This window comes from Scyliorhinus torazame, chromosome 19, assembly GCF_047496885.1.
Source record: "Scyliorhinus torazame isolate Kashiwa2021f chromosome 19, sScyTor2.1, whole genome shotgun sequence".
Classification (NCBI taxonomy): domain Eukaryota; kingdom Metazoa; phylum Chordata; class Chondrichthyes; order Carcharhiniformes; family Scyliorhinidae; genus Scyliorhinus; species Scyliorhinus torazame.
Window position 1 is genome coordinate 50,207,028 of NC_092725.1, and position 21,182 is coordinate 50,228,209.

The window sequence follows — 21,182 nt, forward strand, 5'->3', positions numbered from 1 at the left end:
ACTTCCTTGGTAAACCACGGTTCCCTCGCTTGACGCCTTCCGCCCTGCCTGACCGGTACATACTTATCAAGAACACGCAGTAGCTGATCCTTGAACAAGCCCCACTTATCCAGTGTGCCCAACACTTGCAGCCTACTTCTCCACCTTATCCCCCCCAAGTCACGTCTAATGGCATCATAATTGCCCTTCCCCCAGTTATAACTCTTGCCCTGCGGTGTATACTTATCCCTTTCCATCATTAACGTAAACGTCACCGAATTGTGGTCACTGTCCCCAAAGTGCTCTCCTACCTCCAAATCCAACACCTGGCCTGATTCATTACCCAAAACCAAATCCAACGTGGCCTCGCCTCTTGTTGGCCTGTCAACATATTGTTTCAGGAAACCCTCCTGCACACACTGTACAAAAAACGACCCATCTATTGTACTCGAACTATATCTTTTCCAGTCAATATTTGGAAAGTTAAAGTCTCCCATAATAACTACCCTGTTACTTTCGCTCTTATCCAGAATCATCTTCGCCATTCTTTCCTCTACATCCCTAGAACTATTAGGAGGCCTATAAAAACCTCCCAACAGGGTGACCTCTCCTTTCCTGTTTCTAACTTCAGCCCATACTACCTCGGAAGAAGAGTCCCCATCTAGCATCCTCTCCGCCACCGTAATACTGCTCTTGACTAGCAGCGCCACACCTCCCCCTCTTTTGCCTCCTTCTCTGAGCTTACTAAAACACCTAAACCCCGGAACCTGCAACATCCATTCCTGTCCCTGCTCTATCCATGTCTCCGAAATGGCCACAACATCGAAGTCCCAGGTACCAACCCATGCTGCCAGTTCCCCTACCTTGTTTCGTATATTCCTGGCATTGAAGTAGACACACTTCAAACCACCACCTGAACACTGGCCCCCTCCTGCGACGTCAAATCTGTGCTCCTGACCTCTATACTCTCATTCTCCCTTACCCTAAAACTACAATCCAGGTTCCCTGGATTCCCTTTGATTTGAGGTTGCCAATAGCAAGAAACTCTAATAGCAGCTCACACCTGGGGAGGGGATGTGAGACGCCTGACAACATCTCTGCAGGAGGTGAGTCAGAGGTGGGTCGACAAAGGGGTTTGATGGGGAGAAAGTTCATCCTTGGGAGACCATTGAGGGACCACCTGCAATGAAGATTCTTATGGGACAGGGAAGCATATTCATGCTCCTCTTTGTCCTGCCAGATCCATCAGCCCTATTTGAAGAACTGTGGTAAGTCCTGCCATGGCCCCTCAGGCAGCGTGATTTAACTTTGAAGGGGATTGAGTGGAATAATCCACAGAATTCCTCCAGTGTGATAGGAGGCTATTCAGCACATTGAGTCTGCACCGACCCTCTGAAAGAGCACCTTAGCTTGGCCCACTTCCCCGCCCTATCCCCGCAACCCCATGGCCTATCCACTTAACCTGCACACCTTTGGATACTAAGGGGCAAGTTTGCATGGCCAATCCAGCTAACCTGCACATCTTTGGCTGTGGGAAGAAACCGGAGCACCCGGAGGAAGCCCAAGCAGACACGGGGAGAACGTGGATGAAAAAGAGTTAATTTGTGAGGTCAGGTTGCAATAAACGTAGCTTGTGTTCCTTGGTGTTCAAAAGATTGAAGATCGATCTAACTGAGGTGTTTGAAATTTATCAAGCAATTCAGTGTTCAGAGAAGCTATTGCCTCCCATGGAGAAGTCTAGGTAAAGGCAACATGATCCTAAAATTGGAGCCAAGCCATTTGGAAATGAATTCAGGAAGCATTCTTTCACAGAAAGTGGAGGTCGAGCACTTACTTCTCAGCATGCTAGAGGCCAATCGAGGTATTCAGTTATCAGATCACTGGATTTTGGTTTGGTGAGGATACCAAGGGATAAGGAGAAATGGGTAAATGGAGTTGAGGCACAGATCCGATATGATCTAACTGAATGGCGAGGCAGCCTCGAGGACAGAACCGCCTCCTCCTGTGGTCCAGTACAGCTGTCTGTTCTGTTATTTGAGCTTCGAGCTGCTCAATCCATTTTCTGGTTTGCTTTCTCAGCGAGCTGACGAGGCTGACACAGGCCAGGTTTGCACAAGAGCACATTCAATCCTCCTGGTCTCCTCGCAGGAGGGGGAGGGGAGGGAAATCCTTTCTCATCGTGGCTCTGGTGTCCATCTCATCTCTCGCCGACTCTCTTTGGAAACATTGGAATTCGCTTTTGTTGATCTCAATTCAGCTTCTGAACCAAGTTTGCTCGCTCCATTATAGAGGACACTGAAACAGGCAATTATACCTGGGTGTCTTTGGCACATCGCGCTTGTAATGACATTCCCCACAGACATTAATGGTCCCTTCTCACTGCTGACCATTACTCAGTTTCAGAATGTGGAACTCTTTCTGCCACTCAAAGAGTTGAGCATTGTTCAAGGCAGCCCTCAACACCTTTAAAACACTCTTAATGTAGTAAAATATCCCAAGGCGTATCATAGGAACACTGTTGGACAAAATGTGACACAAGCCACCTCAGCAGATATTAGGAGAGATAGGAAAAAGCTTGGGCAAAGAAGTAGGTTTTAAGGAGCATCTTAAAGAATTAGAGAGCGGGGTGGGGAAGGTTGAAGAGGGAGTTCTGGAGCTTAGGGTCCAGGCAGCTTAAGTGCAGCCGTCAATGGTGGATCATCATAAGTCAAGACCTCAGGCTTCAGCTCCAGTGGTGCTGTTTATGTGTACTGAACAATTTTGTCCTGAAGTGTACTCCTCACAAATTCCTCCTTATCTGCCTGTCAACCTCTACTTGACAAGACAGCATGCTAAATATATTTAACAAGCTCATAACTTGTCTCATGTCTTTTGAATGTAAGTGTTCTGATCAAAGGGATAAGGGGTTGTTTATTTAAGACTGGGGCGAGGAGGTTTGTGAATCATTGGAATTTTCTACCCCAGAGAACTCGGTCCTTGACTATGGCCAAGGCTCAAATAGATTTTTGAACCGTAAAGAATATGGGGATCAGTCAGGAAATTGGAGTTTTTTTCTTTATTCTTTCACGGGATGTAGACATCGCTGGCAGGGCTCACACTTGACGCTATCCCTAATTGAATAGCTTGTGAGGCCAGCAGACCATGTGATCATTGCTCCAATCAGTTGAGCCGATGGCCACCCAGGCTGCAGAGCTGGAGGAATGGGTAATGATGATGAGTCGAGGTTAGGCTCGGCAGAGGCTGGTCGGATGCTGGTTTGGTGATTCGTTAGTGTTATGCACATTATCAATTCGTGTCTGATTGAATTGGTGGTGACCAGACAGACTGTGGTGCGCCGCGGATTTCCGTCCCCCAGAACAAACTAGGGGATGCATTTGTTCAGACTCGACAGTGACATTGAACATAGAGTGCAGACGGAGGCCATTCAGCCCATCGAGTCTGCACTGACTCACTTAAGCCCTCACTTCCACCCTATCCCCATAACCCAATAAGTCCTCCTAACCTTTTTTGGATACCAAGGGACAATTTAGCGTGGCCAATCCACCTAACCTGCACGTCTTTAGACTGTGGGAGGAAACCGGAGCACCCGGAGGAAACCCACGCAGACACAGGGAGAACATGCAGACTCCGCACAGACAGTGACCCAGCAGGAATCGAACCTGGGACCCTGGCGCTGTGAAGCCACAGTGCTAGCCACGTGTGCTACCTTTTCCCTATAGTTGCACCTATTTGTGTTGCGACGCAGGCTTTCCGTGAGGTCACTCCCGCAACCTCTCTTGGAATATGTCCAGCCAAGTTGGCAACCCTGCGATTGACAGCTGGCTGTGTGGGAGGGGGGATAAGGAGTTAGTGGGAAACTGTGAATAGGCAGCTGAACAGTGGGTCGAGGCTGGAGAGTCAGAGTGTAAAAGTTTGCAAAGGCATGTGCAGCCATGGTATGAAGGGATGGTGCGACTGCATTTTTCACTCTCAGCTACAGTGGGAAAAAGCAGGTTGTTACGTTCTCAATGTGTCGCAAACAGAAAAGGCATGAAAGTGCCACACACCATGAACACGACGAGCGGCTTATTAATAGATGTTGCTCATGTTGCTAAGATGGAGAACTGAAGGCCACGCCAACATGCTGCTGACATCACTTCAGATCATATGAAGTTTCACCAGCAGAGATGTATTCTTTGCTACATAACCCCTTTCCCTTTACTTCTATGGTACAAATTACAATGTTTCTTAAAATGTAAACAACAGGCCCTATTATAGATAGGATACATTACTCTGCACCACTAGCTTTTTACATATGTAAAACTTAATAAGGTGGACATTAATTTAGTTTGGGTTGCACGCGACATTCTGGAATCTGGTTATTCAAGACATTTGATGTGTCTTCTTTTTCTTCAGAGGGTGGTACCTCCTGTGAGGTTACTTCAGTGTCCATCTCCTCAGGTATTGAAAAGCCCTCAGAAACAGAATCTGTATTTGACTCGGTGTTTGGTCTCTGTTTAGAGGTATTGCTGCTTAGATTTTCCAGTGAGGTTTCTGTAGCGCAACAATTACTCACTCAAGTCGAGAAGAGATTAAATCAATCGAGGCTTTATTAAGCAAGACTTGTTCCCCAGCAGCTCAGTTACAGAATGCGGCTGCTGGGAGAACTCGAGCTCTTATACTCCGCCTTCTGGGCGGAGCCAGCAGGCGGCAGATCCAACCAGGACCCGGGACCTGTCAGCCAATAGCCTCTCGGCTTCACAGGTACAGTACTACCCCTAATACATACCACCACAGTTTCAACGTTTCACTTTCTGATTAGATTTAGATTTATTATCATGTGTACCGAGGTTCAGTGAAAAGTATTGTTCTGCAAAAAGTCCAGGCAGATTGCTCCATACATGAACAACATGGGACATACAATAAATACACCATGTAAATACATGGACGGGATTCTCCGCCGGCGGGATTCTCCGTTATGCCAGTGCCCGGGGGTTTCCCGACGGCGTGGGGTTGCCCCACAATGGGAAACCCCAGTGACCGGCTGGCGAAACGGAGAAGCCCGCCGGCAGGTTGGGGCAGAAATGTGGAACGGTGGGACGGAGAATCCCGGCCGGGCGTCAGGTGAAGCATCCGGAATGTAGTGCTGCAATAGTAGAGAAGATATGTAGATGTGTAGAGAGGCCAGTACAGTCCACAAGAGGGTTATTCTGGAGTCTGGTAACAGCAGGAAGAAGCTGTTTTTGAATCTGTTAGTGTGTGTTCTCAGACTTTTGTATCCTCTCTCCGATGGAAGAGGTTGTAAGAGAGAATAACCCAAATGGGAGGGGTAGTTGGTCAGTATGATGTCGCCAAACTCTCTCATATCAGTCTGTACGGTGTATGATGTTGGGCTTGGTTTGCTGGGATAACTGCAGGTAACCATTTCTCATTGATGGTGTAGTTTCTTGCTCGCACTCACTCTCCTTGGGTTAATACTCTCTTTTGAGATTTTTGCTCCCTCCTAACAATCTATGTTTTTTGTTGTCATTTGACAAGAGCAGCATGGTGGCACAGTGGTTAGCACTGCTGCCTCACAGCTCCAGGGGCCCGGGTTCAATTCTGGCCTCGGCTGACTGTCTGTGTGAAGTTTGCACTTTCTCCCCGTGTCTGTGTGGGTTTTCTCCGGTTTCCTCCCACAGTCCAAAGATGCAGGTTAGGTGGATTGTCCATGCTAAATTTCCCTCAGGTGTCCAAAACGGTTAGGTGGGGTTACAGGGATAGGGTGGAGTAGGGTGCACTTTCCAAGGGCTGGTGCAGACTCAATGGTCCAAATGGCCTCCTCCTGCACTGTAAATTCTATGATCTATGAATCTCTGAAGTATCGGGTGGTATCAAAAGGTCAAACTGTGTTCTTAGCTTTCTTTTGAAAGGTAGCATTCTGGTGAACTCTGTGTTGTGTGTGCGGTGTTTCGGTACGACATCCAGAAGTTATTCACTCGTCTTGACAATATACCTTGGTCCTTTGATGCCGTGATGGAATTTTTTACGTGAGCGTATGAATCACTCAGCCAATCCATTTGTTGCAGGACGGTATGGAGCCGACTTGATGTGCTATGTACCATTTCCTTTTAAATCGTCTTCAAACTCCTAAGAGACTTAGAACTCACATGAAGAGAGATTTCAGCTTTATCTCAGAGCAAACCAACACAGGAAGACTTGAAGGTTGCAACATTTCCCAGTTCAGTAAGGTGTAACATTTTTATGCTACTGCAAAACGTAGTCCATCCAGCAAAGCCGGGAGATAAGACCTAAAACAAATTAATGAAGATACTGGAAGGGCATTTCTCACCAAGGCCGCTTCTAATTGCAGAAAGGTTTTGTTTCCACTGTCGTAGTCAGAAAGAAGGTGAAAGCATTTTACAATTCATAGCGACTTTAAGAAGATGAGCAAAATACTGTGAACTTGGTGCAACACTGGAAGACACCCTTCGTGATAGGCTGGTATGTGGACTCCGCAATGCAACTTTTCAGAGAAAGCTGCTTACTTTAAGCGACTTAACTCTCAAATCAGATGTAGAGGTTGCCACGTTTATGGAGCTAGCAGCAAAAGAGGCTTTGTGGAAAGGAGGTGGAGCGAAGATCCACAAGATGGTGACCACCAGGAACAAGTATGCAACCATGCGATCAATGTACATGAGTTGGACACTCAATGGGGGAATGCTGGAGTAGAGAAAACAAGTGCAAGAACTGTGGCAAAAAGGACCATAATGCCAAAGCATGCTGGACACGGCAAACTTCACCAACACGCAAGATGTGTTAGGAAAAAAAACACATCTCAACAGACTCGTCAAATCTACAAGATAGTAGATAAAGTTCAAGACCACTCAGGAGATGATTAACCGTAATAACTCCAACAGCTGAAACTAAGCGTCGTGTCGGTATGGGCCGATTAACAATGTTTCTGGTTTTCCCAAAATGTTATGCTAACCAAGTCAAAATGAAGTGGATATTGTCATGAGAATGTCACTTTAAGAAATGGTAGGCTGCTAAAGCTACACATGGTAGCACAAGTGGCTAGTACTGTGGCTTCACAGCGCCAGGGTCACTGTCTGTGCGGAGTCTGCATCTTCTCCCCATGTCTGCGTGGGTTTCCTCCGGGTGCTCCAGTTTCCTCCCACAGTCCAAAGATGTGCAGGTTAGGTGGATTGGCCATGATAAATTGCCCTTAGTGACCAAAAAGGTTAGGAGGGGTTATTGGGTTATGGGGATAGGGTGGAAGTGAGGGCTTAAGTGGGTCGGTGCAAACATGATGGGCTGAATGACCTCCTTTGCACTCTATGTTCTATGTTACTGCACTGATGTCAGAGTGTGGGTGGAGCTGAGCTCTGACTCAGCTTTAGCTGGTTTAGCACACTGGGCTAAATTGCTGGCTTTTAAAGCAGACCAAGCAGGTCAGCAGCACGGTTCAATTCCCGTACCAGCCTCCCCGAACAGGCGGCGGAATGTGGTGACTAGGGGCTTTTCACAGTAACTTCATTGAAGCCTACTTGTGACAATAAGCGATTTTCATTTCATTTTAGTTTCACTTTGAGAAAAGCTTGGGTGTGTCTGTGTTTTTTTTTTTGGTTTCGTTTCAGTGTTGGAGCTGCAGTCAGCCACAGAAGATGTAATGTTGTTCTCTCTGCCATGTAAGGACTATCACTTGATCATTTGGTGAATTAAGAGTTATAACTGTTCTCAGTAGTGAATTTAAACCTGATGTGCTTCTGTTAAAAGGTTTTTTTAATGTCTTACGGACGTTAAAAGGAAAGTTTAAGGATTACTCAGTGTTGCATTCTTTGGGGGTTGTATTTGAATTAATGGTTGCTAAGATGTTCACTGCATGTTTTTAAAAAGGTTAACTTGAGTTCATAAAATAAACATTGTTTTGCTTTAAAACAATGCTTTTGCTTTTGTTTTGCTGTACCACACCTGTAGAGTGGGCAATGTGCTCCCCATACCACAATCTATTAAAAGTTGTGGGTCAGGTGAACTCCATGATACACTTTGGGGTTCTCTAAACCCTGGCCCATAACAATATGGAGAGGGAGTTAGTCTGACAAGCAGCAGGGGGTCAGACCCTCCATACCCCCATTGATCCCCCCTCAAACCCCACCCGGAACACCCTGCCCCACCACACCTGACCACTCACTGGATCCACGACCCTGAACTCCAGACACCTGCTCATAACATCACCTGGACCGGGTGCCTCAAGAATGGGTGCACACAATCCAGGGATTGGCATGGTGGTGCCATACGCGGTTGCCCATGCCCCCCCCCAGGGCCTCCACCGCACCCTCCCCTGATGATCCACTCCTGCGGAGGGTACCCCCTCCTCAGCTGGGGTCCCCCCTAGTCGAGGATTCCTCACCCCCGCCGAGCACTGGAGTGGCAAGTCCAGTGCCCCGGGCTCTTTGCCTGTGAGCAAAGATGGCTACTCACCTCCTTGGCTCCCCACAGAAGCACTTCTGCCAGGTTCACATTTTTAAAAAGGAGTACTATTCGGCACCCACTTGCTGGGGAGACTGATGAATGATGGGAGGTCGGTGGATATGGGGTGGCTCCGGTTAATTGTATGAAAATAGGGCTTCAGTGATGATAATTGGTTTCTTGCTACGCGACGGCGAGATACCGATCTCATCTACGGGAGCGGGCCGCTTGCATCGCAACCTGATTGAAACCTATGATGTGGAGATGCCGTCGTTGAACTGGGGTGGGCACTGTAAGAAGTCTTACAACACCAGGTTAAAGTCCAACAGGTTTGTTTCGAAGCACTAGCTTTCGGAGCTCAGCTCCTTCATCAGGTGAGTGAAGAGGTAGGTTACACAAACTCATATATAGACAAAGTCAATGGTGCAAGACGAGTTTTTGCAGGGAATTAAGTCTTTACAGGTGAATTAAGTCTCATCAGGCGATTGAGGCGCCTGGAGTTCTTCCACAGACCCCAAGAGGCTGACAGCGAACCCAATAAAAAAAATACTCACATTCAAATATTGTCTTGCTTCACTGACTTTGTCTATATATGTGGTTGTGGAAAATACCTCTTCACTCGCCTGATGAAGAAGCTCCGAAAGCTGGGGATTCGAAACAAACCTGTTGGACTTTAACCTGGTGTTGTAAGACTTCTTACTGTGCTCACCCCAGTCCAACGGCGGCATCTCCACACCATGGCTACCATTAACACTGCAAACCGCTGGCTCAAAGTGAGCCGGCAAGAAGATTGCGCATATAGACACAGATCAACTTTCTACAAAGATGCAAGAAAGCAGACAAGATCCCAAAAGGACTAAGATCACAAACCCACTCAAGTCGACCTACAACACAGACTATGCTGAGAGACTCTGCCGTCGCACCTCTCTCACACTCCTCAACCATCTCGTACACCAGCTCTACAGCAGATGCCGCAACCTGGTAACTAAGATAGAGTCCATATTCTCAATTTGGGCTCAGGACGCAGCAGACCAGCTGCGGGACACCAACAAACAGACAAGACAACAGTACTATGCCACCTATATGCATACCAAGAACTGAAAGCTTGGGAAACTAGGCATCAGCACCAGCAGCAACCAAGCCTACCACGGTACCACAGTAGAAAACAATACAGAGAAATCCATTGTCAACTTGTCGGACTACACCCTTCAACCAGACAAAATCGAAGTCCTGAGCAGAGGGCTCAATTTCTGCACCACCACCAAAATGGACCCCATCAGTCTCGCAGCGGACAAGGAGGAATTCATCAGGCGAATGAGGCTCCGGGAGTTCTTCCACAGACGCCAAGAGGCCGACAGCGAACCCAATAAAGCTGTCTGGACCTGTAAAGACTTAATTACCTGTAAATACTCACATTCAAATATCGTCTTGCATCATTGATTGTGGTTGTGGAACCCACCTCTTCACTCACCTGATGAAGGAGCAGCGCTCCGAAAGCTAGTGTTTGAAACAAACCTGTTGGACTTCAACCTGGTGTTGCAAGACTTCTTACTGATTGGCACCTGGCATTTTCGGCCTCTCCCGTTATTCACCGGCCTCGTTTTGCTCGAGCGAGAGTGCAACGAGGCCTGAAAATATTTCTTTGACCCTAATGAATTAAGATGCCCCAAGTCGTTTTCTGTATCCCTGTTGTGAACGAGTTCAGGGATCCAGGGTTCACTGGCTCTGTGAGTTTGTACGGTCTTGCGACCTTCCAGAAGGATTGACAGGAAGGAGCTAATATTCCCGCGTGCTGAGGAGGGTTTGATAAGTAAGGTGCCTGCATGTAAGTTGGAAACATGACAGTGTGAAAAATCAATCAATTGACAAGGTGAAAGACAGCAGCGTCAAAACAGAAGGACTTTGAGAGTTCTATTGAGTCAGTACCAGAAGTATCCATTATCAGGTACTCATGCTCACTGAACTGACTACACAGTACTCTTCTTTTTCATTTAGGCTGGGATTGAACTCCATTATTCCAACTCTGTGAAAGAGACTAAAAGCTGAAGTGCAGAAGGTTAAATTAAGTGCATAAGAGAGGAAAGGCTGCAATAAAGAGTGATACTTACTGGTGAATCAATGCAAAAAGCCCCATTCTCTTTGTGCTACTTGCATTTTAACTTGTAAAAAGGCTGTGTTATGCAAATTAAGTTCACAATGCATTTTTGTTAGACTCATAAAGACATGGTCCAGGTTTAATGATCCAACTGTTCTTTTCCTGCCCAATTTTTTTGTAAATTTGTACTATACAAGAACATTTAATGGCGAGGGAGTGAGTGGGGGGGGGGGGGGGGGGGGTCATTTTCTGATTTTGGTATGTAGCTCTTGAGCAAGATAAGGCTCAGTAATCACCCCCCTCGGAATCATTCAGGATCTACTCCCAAAGGCTTGAACACATGCAGACCCTGAATCATAGAATTTACAGTGCAGAAGGAGGCCATTCAGCCCATTGAGTCTGCACCAGCCCTTCGAAAGAGCACCCTTAAGCCCCACGCTTCCACCCTATCACCTTTATCCCGGTAACCCAGTAACCCCACCTAAATATTTTGGACACTAAGGGGAATTTAGCATGGCCAATCCACCTAACCTGCACATTTTTGGACTGTGGGAGGAAACCGGAGGAAACCCACGCAGACACTGGGAGAACGTGCAGACTCCACAAAGACAGTGACCCAAGCCGGGAATCGAACCTGGGACCCTGGAGCTGTGAAGCAACTGTGCTAACCACTATGCTACCGTGCTGCCCGTGGTTGGACATGTTAATCTTTTGGACGAGTTATTAATCCCAAGTCGCCCTGCTGCCCTTTTGGTGGACATAAAAGAACCTATGACATTATATGAAGAACCATGATGTGGCGATGCCGCCGCTGGACTGGGTTGGGCACAGTAAGAAGTCTCGCAACACCAGGTTAAAGTCCAATCGGGTTTATTTGAAATCACACCTTACTTCATCAGGTGAAGTAGAGGCAGGTTCCCAATCACAGCATATACAGGCAGAGACAGGTTGCGCAAGCATGAGGACGGTTTCGGGTTCATGTCAGATTACATGTACCCCCACCATACTGTCCGGGTTTGCAGAATGCTCCAAACTGTCCTGGCTTGAGACAATTCATACCGTGCTTACCTGTGATTATCCCTCACTCCACACTCTGTTTGTACCTGTATAGACTTGTTTACCTGTAAAGACTCACATTCTAACCATTCTTCACATTTTTAAAAAATAAATTTAGAGTACCCAATTATTTTTTTCCAATTAAGGGCCAATTTTGCATGATCAATCCACCTGCTCTGCACACCTTTGGGTTGTAGGGGTGAGACCCATGAAGACAGGGGGAAAATATACAAACTCCACATGGACAGTGACCCGGGGACGGGATCAAACTCGGGTCCACAGTGCCGTGAGGCAGCAGTACTAACCATTGCGCCACCGTGCCATCATTCTTCATATTCCAACCTGTAATTATCTTGCAATTGTGTCTCTCCTATATATACTGTGTTTGTGAACCTGCCTCCACTTCACCTGATGAAGAAGCAGCGCTCCGAAAGCTTGTGATTTCAAAAGTGTAGATGGTCCTGAACTGTCTTGATAAGGTTGATAAGGAAATGAAGTTTCCTCTTGAGGGTGAGACCAGAACTAGTGGAACCTGTTGTAAAATTAGGGGGTCTCCCTTTTAGGACTTGGATGAGGAGAATTATTTTCTCACAGAGGGTTGTGCGACTTTGGAACTCTTTGCCTCAGGAGGTGGTGGAAGCAGGGTCTCCGAATATTTTTAAGGTGGAGGTAGAAGGATTCTTGTTGGACGAGGGGATCAAAGGTCTTCGAGGGTACATGGGAATGTGGAACTCGAATCACAAACAGATCATCTTAACGGCCTGTATCCTCCTGGCTTCCCATCGTCGGGTTTGGGGGTGCACCCCAATGATGCACTGGGGAAATCCCTCGGAAATTCCCAGGGAAGGGTTTACCCGGCAATTGTCCAGAAGGGCTATCTTGCCGACCACAGTTGCGCTGCATTGGGATCCATCCGAGAAAGCGATTTAAATTGGCAACTTCGGATGGTTCTGCCAGGTTTGCATTAATAATTACTCAGAAACTTAAATACCCAAACTGATCCCTGTATGGGACACCTCCATACCCCCAGACTAATCACCCAACCCCCCTCCCACCCAGCCCCAAACAATTCACGGGCCCCGAGTCTCATCTTTCACCTAGCCCCCCCCCCACCTCCCCCACCAACCCAATCCCTCCACCTCCTCACCTCCAACCAATGTCCCCACCACAGAAACAAAACTGAAGAGCTAAGGTCCGATGCTCAGGACATCATGTAAATCTGCAATGTGAATGAGAAGTTGAGGCATTTGAATCTCAGATGAACATAAAGGTTTGAGTGTTGTGTTCCGAGCACTTTCAAGTTCGAAAGCGTAACCTTTGAACAAGAGTCATGTGAACATGCACCATCAGACAGTCCAGTTTGGTGGTTGCTTGTAGGGTGATTGGCCTCTAAAGTCATTTTAAAGATAAAGGATCGAAGCTCCTCGCAGATTTAGGAACCTTGAGAACTATGTGGAATTGGAATGCCAAGCTACATGCTAACGTGATGACATGACAAAATGCAATAAAACCGTCTTCAAAATTGCCAGGAGTGACAGATTCAGATTTTTATGGTGTTAAAGTAAATGCGGAAGAAAGGTTTGATGAATAAGATGAGAGCAGAGTTAGACTGGAGCAGCGTAAATACTGCACTGGAGATATACAGTGGGCCGGATTCTCCGCTGGCGGGATTCCCCGTTGTGACGGCAGCGCACTCATGTCCTCGGGTTTCCCGGTTGCATGAGGCCACAATGGGAAATCTCATTGGCAGGAGGCGGGAACAGAGAATCCTGCTGCCGGCAAGGGCTCGTCACCAGGAAAACTGACGGAGTGGAGAATCACGCCCAATATCTCTGAGCTGGCACACTGCAGGGTGCTAAAAATGGTGCTACGATATAACTTAATATTTTAAGGACGAGGGAAGGTTAATTGCACTCATTTTTCTAATCCCAACACTAATTACATTGACAAATAATTCAAAACAACACAAGCTATGAAATATGCACAGTTCATAATAACATAATTGAGACTGTCATAACTGACAATCTCAAATGAATGTTCGGTGCTTCAAGAATGGATTGGTACAACACCCATCACAAAGGTTGTCCCAAAGCAATTTACATTCAATGAAGGGATATTGATATGTGGTCACTGTACAATAAAGGGTTAACTCTGCTGCTAACTACTGGGCATGTGCGTAAGTAGCAATGTCTGACTGAGAGAAGATGAGCGAGAACCACCTTCAAACATTTTGAAAGAAAGACCATTGCCTCCAGCAAGATCTCTTCTCGAGTAAGAAAGTGCATGGGCGGGATTTGGTGTCGGCCGATGCAAAAATCAGGAAACGTGGTTTTGCGCAGCTTCGGTTGTGATGTCGAAGTCGTAAATGTCTAGCTATGATTGACTGATCCTGACCACATCAAAAACAGGCAATTGCTTTCTGCCGAGAAAAAGAGGAAGTGAACGCACTTAACTCCTAGATGTTTATAAACATTGTAGTAGGGTACCTGAGATGCATTCAAGCGTGAAGGGAAATGAAATAAACAATCCAGATACCTGGCTATTTGTAAGCTATTACCCTGTCAATTACAGCCTACTAAAAGCTATTCATCATAGAATCATAGAATTTACAGTTCAGAAGGAGGTCATTCGGCCCATTGGGTCTGCACTGGCCCTTGGAAAGAGCACCCTACTTAAGCCCACTCACCTACCCTATCCCCAGTAACCCCACCTAACCTTTATTTTGGACACTAAGGACAATTTAGCTAATCCACCTAACATGCACACATTTGGACTGTAGGAGGAAACGAGAGCACCCAGAGTAAACCCACGTGGATACAGGGAGAATGTGCAGACTCCGCACAGACAGTGACCCAAGCCGGGAATCACAGAGTTGCTTCACAGCGCCAGGGTCCCAGCTTCGATTCCCGGCTTGGGTCACTGTCTTTGCGGAGTGTGCACATTCTCCCCGTGTTTGCGTGGGTTCCTCCGGGTGCTCCGGTTTCCTACCACAAGTCCTGAAAGACGTGCTGTTAGGTGAATTGGACATTTTGAATTCTCCCTCTGTGTACCTGAACAGGTGCCAGAATGTGGCGACTAGGGGCATTTCACAGTAACTTCATTGCAGTGTAAGCCTAGTTGTGACACTAAAGATGATTATTATTATTGTAAAGATGCACTTTCACAGGCCTCTTTAGTAAACACAAAAGGTATTTATAAATAAGAATTGTGCAGCAGCCGCTGTAGTTAGCTCCCAAAATGTCTGTGCCTAGGAACCTCTCTCACCATGGGATGATTCCATGCTGAGAACAGGTTGGCCACCCGACCAGGTGACACTTACTCTGCTGTGTTGCCCTTAAAGGGACAATCACCACATTCCTCCCCCTTTAACTCCTTTATACAACCTTAAATAACATATTCACTCTGCCCTAAATGCTAAGTAAACATTATGCATATGAATTGTAAATCGAATCTTTGAGGGGGTTGTCTGTTGTGGAGCAGCATAATCCTGTTGTTTGAGATCTCAGGATCAACATTAACAGGAACTGCAATAAAGGGTACCCCTTCCGGCACAGGCAATTCTTCACTATTTTCTTCTTCGGAGATAGCAGATTGTTTCTATGACAGGTCAATCAGGTACTTCGGTTTTATGGGTTCATTATCATTTCCTGATGGCAGCACTGATTGCTGGAGCGTCTCTCTACTCCTGGAATCGTCCACGCATTTACGAACGATCCATCCCTCCACGTTCACTTGATGCAACAGGGGTCCGGTCTTAGGGACAATAATTCCGGGGATCCAACTTTTTTAAAAAAAATTTAGAGTACCCAATTCATTTTGTTTTCCAATTAAGATTAAATTTAGCATGGCAAATCCACCCACCCTGTACATCTTTGGGTTGTGGGGGTGAAACCCATGCACACATGGAGAGAATGTACAAACTCCACACGGACAGTGACCCAAGCCTTGATCGACCCTGCGATCTCGGTGCCATGAGGCAGCAATGATAACCATTGCGCAACCGTGCTGCCCCCGGGGATCCAACTTGATCCACTAGTGAAGTTCCTCACATTTAAGGCTTCATTTACCACAAATGATGCTGTACTATGTGAATCATGGCTTGCTTCTGATTACTCTGTCTGGCTCCTACCCTCCTTGGCAAACTTGGAATCTTGCTCTGAGACATTCTGTTGGTGAAACTCCCGTTGTTGCGTGTGGAGTGATATGATAGCTGAGGAGGAATCGTGGGAGTTTGGTCTCCAAAGATCCTCCTGACAGTTTCTTCAGGTTAGACTTGAAAATGCATATGGCTGCCTTGGGTAGTCCATTTGATGCTGGCTGGTAAGGTGTAGCTCGAATGCTTTTAATACCATTGAGAGCGGTGAAGTTTGGAAACTCAGCACTTGTGAATACGGTTCCATTGGCTGATTCCATGACTTTGGTTAATCTATGAGTTAAATCTGTGGGTAATCTTTCAATGGTAGCATGCTTTAACTAGGTGACTTCAACTCAAAAATGTTCATCATTTGGAGTCTGCATCAATCATGAGCAAAAGCATCATGCCCAGGAATGGACCAACATAATTGTGGGCAGCACGGTAGCATTGTGGTTAGCACAATTGCTTCACAGCGCCAGGGTCCCGGGTTCGATTCCGGCTTGGGTCGCTGTCTGTGCGGAGTCTGCACATCCTCCCCGTGTGTGCGTGGGTTTCCTCCGGGTGCTCCGGTTTCCTCCCACAGTCCAAAGATGTGCAGGTTAGGTGGATTGGTCATGATAAATTGCCCTTAGTGTCCAAAATTGTCCTTAGTGTTGGGTGGGGTTACTGGGTTATGGGGATAGGGTGGAGGTGTTGACCTTGGGTGGGGTGCTCTTTCCAAGAGCCGGTGCAGACTCGATGGGCAGAATGGCCTCCTTCTACACTGTAAATGCTATGATAATCGATATGGATTCATGTCCGTGGCCGGCCAGGGTGTAGTGGGGGTGTTGCAGGCAACCTTTGTTGCAGTTGGCACTGTTGGCAGTGCATGACTAGCTTCTCAATATCTTCTTTTTAAATGTTTTATTAAGTTTTTAACATTTTATACAAGATTTAGCTTCTCAGAATCAGCATCAATACCAGGCTACCATAATTCCTGGCAGCATCTTCGTCTTAGAGATGCCAGGATGAGCACTGTGTAATTCAGTTAGGAGCAGCGTCCTGCCTGCTACAGGAATGGCTGCTCTTGCTCCCTGGAGTATGATGCCATCCTGAATACTCAGATTATTCTTACGTGTAAACAATGGTTTCAATTCCTCGGAAACTCATTTACCAGTCCTACAAGTATTTGTCTCTCACTTTGGACAAGTGGATTTCGATTGGTCCATTGTTTCACCAAGACTAGCAATGTGTCTAAGAGGTTTAATGCCCTGATGATTTCTTCTGTATTGGAGGACAGGTGATACTTTCTTGGAAGGGTAGGGGGGTAAGAGCAGCCGCTTTCGCTATGCGTGTTCCGGGTCAGCACTTGAAAGTATATTCATAGGTGGACAGAATTAACGGCCATTGATGCGATGTTCCGGGAATGGGAGGAGAGGGGGCTTAGGAGATAAGGGCCGGGATTCTCCCCTACCCGCCAGGGCGGGGGGTCCCGGTGGGATGGAGTGGCGGGAACCACTCCGGCGTCGGGCCGCCCCAAACGTGCAGATTTCTCCGCACTTTTAGGGGCCAAGCCCTCACCTTGAGGGGTGAGGCCCGAGCCGGAGTGGTTGGCGCGCCACCGACCAGCGGGAAAGGCCTTTGGCGCCACGCCAGCCGGCGGGAAAGGCCTTTGGCGCCACGCCAGCTGGGGCCGAAGGGACTTGGCCAGCCGGCGGAAGTCTGCGCATGCGTGGGAGCATCAGCGACTGCTGACGTCATCCCCGTGCTTGTGCAGGGGGGGTCACCTTTGCATCTGTCATCGCGGAGGCTATGGCTGAGACGGAAGGAAAAGAGTGCCCCCACGGCACAGGCCCGCCCGTGGATCAGTGGGCCCCGATCGCGGGCCAGACCACCGTGGGATCACCCCCCGGGGCCAGATCACCACGCGCGCCCCCCCCCAGGACCCCGGAGCCCGCCCGCACTGCCAGTCCCGCCGGTAAGGTAGATGGTTTGATTCACGCCGGCGGGACTGGCATGACAGCAGCGGGACTTCAGCCCATCGCGGGCCGGAGAATTGCCGGGGGGGCGCCGACCGGCGCAGCGCGATTCCCGCCCCTGCCGAATTTTCGGTGCCGGAGAATTCGGCGGCCGGTGGGGGTGGGATACACGCTGCCCCCCCCGGCGATTCTCCGACCCGGCAGGGGGTCGGAGAATCCCGCCCCTGGATCTGTTTCTCAGAGAGTGGTTTGCGATATTTGAGGAATTGAAGAAGTTTGGACTGGCACGGGAGGAGGATTTTCAGTACATACAGGTGGGGGCTTTGTGAAGAAGGTTTTTCTGACCTGACTCCTCATTGTTGGAGGAGGTAATGTGAGTGAGGCGGCTGGAAAGGAGGGCCATCTAGGCAATTTATGGGAGGATTCTGGAGGAGGATAGTGTCCATGGAGGGGATTAAGGCAAATGGGAAGAGTTGGGGATGGCATTAGAAGAGAGATTGTGATGCGAGGTGCTGCGGAGGGTGAATGCCTCAATCTCGTGTGTGAGGCTGGGGCTGATACAGCTGAAGGTGGTGCACAGGGCACATCTGGCAAAGTCAAGGATGAGCTGGCTGTTTGAAGGGGTGGAGGACATCTGTGAATGATGTGGGGGGGACCCTGCTAACCATGTACTAATGTTCTGGTCTTGCCTGAAGCTGGAAGGGTTTTAAGCACCATTCCAGCTGTCTTATATGAAGAGATGGAGCCCGATCCCCTTGAGGTCATATTCGGGGTGTCGGACCTGCCGGAGTTGCAGACGGATGTGTGGACAGATGTTTTAGCCTTCGCCTGTAGAAGATTTTAGGTTAGACGGGCAGCATAGTCGGCGCAGGCTTGGAGGGCCGAAGGGCCTGTTCCTGTGCAGTACTTTTCTTTGTTCTTTGTTCTTTTGCCTTGCTGATTGCTCAAGGCGGGTTCTGTTGGGGTGGAGGTCAGCTTCTCCACCCTCTCCCCCAGCATGGCTGGGGTACCTAATGGAGGTTTTAGCTCTGGAGAAGGTGACATTTTCCCTCAGGGGAGGCGAGTGATGGGTTCCAGAAGAGTTGGTGTTTGTTCATTTTGCATTTTGGAGAGCTGGTTTCCATCAATCATTAATGGGGGAGGGGGGGGGGGGGCGGGGGGGGGGGGGGGAGGGGGGGGGTGTCTTCCTGTGTAGGGGGTTTAATATGTTGGGGGGGGGTTGTTTTCCTAACAATTTCCTAACACAAAAGACTATTGATCTTTCTTCCTTCACGATTTGTGAGTCGCCTTTTGCGGCCCTTGAGGGGGCTCTTGACACAAACCCTATCGGCTTTCAGAGCCGCCGTCCACCTCTTAGAGCAACACCACACCAATGTCAAATGGAGAGGCATCGCAGGTCCATATCAGTCCTTTAAATGGGTCGAAGTGCACTAACAGGTTTGAGAAATGCTTTACTCTGTTGAAAGCTTCCTCCTGGGGAGCTCTCCAAGACCAACAAGACCAACTCTTCAGCTCATAGGGTGGTTTCAAAATCACAATAGCCCAATAGTTGCTACAGTTTAGCATTGTAAGTCGTTATTGATTGGCCTGGGGCTCTCCCCTCCAATTAAATTTGAATATCTGGAGTATAAGGGCAGCACGGTAGCATTGTGGATAGCACAATTGCTTCACTGCTCCAGGGTCCCAGGTTCGATTCCGGCTTGGGTCACTGTCCGTGCGGAGTCTGCACATCCTCCCCGTGTCTGCGTGGATTTCCTCCGGGTGCTCCGGTTTCCTCCCGCAGTCCAAAGATGTGCAGGTTAGGTGGATTGGCCATGATAAATTGCCCTTAGTGTCCAAAAATTGCCCTTAGTGTTGGGTGGAGGTGTTGACTTTGGGTAGGGTGCTCTTTCCAAGAGCCGGTGCAGACTCAATGGGCCAAATGGCCTCCTTCTGCACTGTAAATTCAATGATAATTTATGATTAATCTAGGACAAAGGTTCGGCACAACATCGTGGGCCTGTTCTGTGCTGGATTTTTCTATGTTTTTCTATGTTCTATGACTGATGGTTGAAGTTGAAATTGAGCCTTCAAGACTAACTGATTTGCAGTCTGGTGCACGTGGGGCTGTAAGACTTTGAATAAGATTATAGTTCTGAGTTCCACAAACACTTAGGAGAATTGCTTTGTGTTTCACCTCCTCCCCTTTGTTGTTTGTTTGGAAATGAAACACAACTCACTCGATAGATTGTGTCCTGTCCTTGTGGAGGAGTCAAATGGGCCTATTCTCACAAAGAGAGCCATTCTGGTGAGTACTTATTTTTTCAGACCGATTAAAACAGGACACTGATAGGTGTCGGGACAGAAGTAGTTCAGGCTAATGTACCTTCGTCGCCAGGTGTAATGATGTGCTTTGACAGTCTTCATTAATAATCACAAAAGGAATTTATTAATAAGATTTGTACGGCTGCCTCATGGCTGCAGCTTGCTCCCAAGTGTTTCTGCCGACAAGCCTTTCTCACCATGGGGGATTCCACACTCTGAGGCCCGATTGGTCATTCAGGCCAAGTAACACTTACTCTGCTGTGTTGCCCTTAAATGGGCAATCACCACATCCCTCCCCCTTTAACTGCTTTATACATTCTTCAATGACTAATTCACTCTGACCTAAATACGAGCTGAAGATTATGTGCAGCCATCCATTCTTATATCTTGAAATTTTCCATTTGGTCATGTTGGCAATCACTTCAGGCCACTTCAGAAATAAAAAACAGGAAGTGCTGGAAAACCTCAGCAGGTCCAGCAGCGACTGTGGAGAGAGAAACTAACTTAATGGAATTTGTTCTAAGTGTGGTAGCGAGTGGGAAATGGCAGGGGTTTCCGACAGCCAACCCAGCGAGGCCATCATTGGTATCTAATGTTAATTAGGCCACTTACTGGAGCCCCATTGGCTTCATGCCGCAAATGACTATCCCGCCAGCTGATTCACCGAGATCGGCTCAGCTGCTTCCCGCTAGCGAGAGGGAGCAGCATTTAAACCGGTCCCGCAGGGCAATCCCCAGGCAGCACACAGCCATCCACCATGTAGACATACACCACGATGCGGGGATGCCAACCTGACGTGGCTCATGGATGCGATGTAGTCGAGACAAGATACTCTGCTCCACCAAGCCGGGTTGGAGCGTCAGCCACAGGGCAGCGAGTGCTGCCTGTACGACAGTGCCAGGGGCTGTCAGCTCGGGGAGTGACGAGGAGGACCGCTACCCAGTGCTGCAAGAAAACATCGGCCCATGTCCTGTGCGTGAAGTTTTATTTTAAATACAGGGATCACAGCAACTTTGTAAAATTGGATTAATTGTCATAGACCATTCCAATTCTCCTCCCACACCGAGGGGTGCACTTTTGTATGTTTCAGTAGATCTTAATTCCTGGAATGGGTCCCTAGTCTGTCGCCAGAATCATAGGCTATTATCGGGCATTAACAACTTCCTAAATGGTAGAGCGGGTTGGTGCTCGTCCCAGGGTATCACTATGGCAGGGATCTCCATTG